This window comes from Rhinatrema bivittatum, chromosome 4 (assembly GCF_901001135.1).
Source record: "Rhinatrema bivittatum chromosome 4, aRhiBiv1.1, whole genome shotgun sequence".
Classification (NCBI taxonomy): domain Eukaryota; kingdom Metazoa; phylum Chordata; class Amphibia; order Gymnophiona; family Rhinatrematidae; genus Rhinatrema; species Rhinatrema bivittatum.
The window spans coordinates 188,556,997-188,559,048 of NC_042618.1; the positions used below are offsets into that span (position 1 = coordinate 188,556,997).

General features: G+C 47.4%; 1 long non-coding RNA gene across 1 annotated transcript; it reads right to left on the reverse strand.

Annotated features, from left to right (window-relative positions):
• Positions 1 to 561: 561 nt before the first annotated feature.
• On the reverse strand, positions 562 to 1,633 carry LOC115089477. The gene is made up of 3 exons (XR_003856104.1): positions 1,500 to 1,633; positions 1,034 to 1,086; positions 562 to 676 (listed from the first exon to the last, which is right to left on the reverse strand). It is a non-coding gene; the product is annotated as an uncharacterized LOC115089477 (long non-coding RNA).
• Positions 1,634 to 2,052: the final 419 nt, after the last annotated feature.

Genomic DNA, 2,052 nt, shown 5'->3' on the forward strand with positions numbered 1-2,052 from the left:
TGGATAGATCCAAAGACAGTGGAGTAAGTTTATTTAGCTAACTTCAGGGCTGCTACCCAACTAAACATAAGCCCCACACCCGGTCATCTTTTTTTATCCAGGTAAGTTAACCATTCATTGGCCCACAATTTTAACATTTTGCGGTTTGTCCAGCTAAATTCCAAACTCAGCCGGACAAATCCGCTGACCAAAGACCTTTAAAAGTATTTCAGGGCACAAAGCGATGTTTGCAAAGGCTCCTTACCGTTAGTTTTTCTTCGTAGCGCATGCACTGCAATCAGACCAAATACACACGGGATGTCAAGGAGAAGTAAGGGAAAGGAAAAGGGGGAAGGGGAAGCATAAACAAGGCAGAGAAAGGGGAGGAAAAGTAGAGAACAGCAAAGGCAGGTAGGCAGAGAGGAAGGAGAAATGAGATATAGAGAAGGGAGGCATGGGCTAGGGGAGAAGAGAGGAGGGAGAGCAGAGGGAGCATTGGAAGGAGGGGTGGGAGGAGTTGATACAATAACAGGAAGGAGCAAAGGAGAAAAAGATGGAAGGGGGAGAACAGGAGATAAGGCAGGGAGATTGATGGGAGAGGGAGGAGGGAAGATAGGGAGGGGGAGGCATGGTGTAGGGGAGAGGAGGGAGAGCAGAGGGGGCAGTGGAAAGAGGGGTGGGAGTAGTTGCACCGGTGCTGAAGTTTGCAGGATGAGCAGAACCGGAAAGAGAAAGAAAGGAGATATGTGAGCATTTCCTGATGTCCTACTTTCCATCTGAGGTACAGGCATTGATCTTGGTTATCACAAAGTTAATTGTGCCCATTTCTGTATACAAAGTAAGGGGTAAGTTTTCAGAAGAGCTGCTGAGTGACCATAAGAGTTGATTATGTGTATTGGATAAATTTTCAATCACAGCATGGCGGCTGGAAATGTTCCCAAATATAGCTTAGCCAGTTCAGCACTGAGAAGCCTCCTGAAAACTTACCCTGAGCAGCTCCAGAGGATCTAACCTCACTGAAGGGCCTGTCCCTTAATCTAAAAAGAATACCCACCTCTACCCTGACTCCCAATCGCTCGGTCATTTTTGATGCAGGCTTGTCTTCGTCTGTTGAAGAAAGGTTCAGACTTTAAAATGTGTAAGGCTGAATGCACATCACCATTATATACAGGGAGGACAATAATGAAAGCCATTTCTGGGGGTAAAGCGCTCTTTTATCCACAGAAATAGGCTGTTTGATTACTGTCCATCCTCTACACAAGTAAAGGTAGGAGCACATAACAAGGCATATTTCTGGTCTGGAGTTCGGACAGGGGGGGAACTATTTGCTATCCAGCTAAACATAAGCCCCACACCCGGTCCTCTCTTTTTATTCAGGTAAGTTAACCATTCATTGGCCCACAATTTTAACACTTTGCGGTTTGCCCAACTGAATTCCAAACTCAGCTGGACAAATCTGCTGACCGAGGACCTTTAAAAGTATTACAGAGCACAAAGCGATGTTTGCAAAGGCTCCTTACCGGTTTTTTTTCTTCGTAGCGCATGCACTGCAATCAGACCAAACACACACGGGATGTCAAGGAGAAGTAAGGGAAAGGAAAAGGGGAAAGGGGAAGCATAAACAAGACAGAGAAAGGGGAGGAAAAGTAGAGAACAGCAAAGGCAGGTGGGCAGAGAGGAAGGAGAAGGGAGATATAGAGAAGGGAGGCATGGGCTAGGGGAGAGGAGAGGAGGGAGAGCAGAGGGAGCATTGGAAGGAGGGGAGGGAGGAGTTGATACAATAACAGGAAGGAGCAAAGGAGAAAAAGATGGAAGGGGGCGAACAGGAGATAAGGCATGGAGATTGATGGGAGAGGGAGGAGGGGAGATAGGGAGGGGGAGGCATGGAGTAGGGAAGAGGAGGGAGAGCAGAGGGAGCAATGGAAAGAGGCGTGGGAGTAGTTGCACCGGTGCTGAGGTTTGCAGGACGAGCGGAACCGGAAAGAGAAAGAAAGGAGAGATGTGAGCATTTCCTGATGTCCTACTTTCCATCTCAGATACAGGCATTGATCTTGGTTATCGCAAAGTTAATTG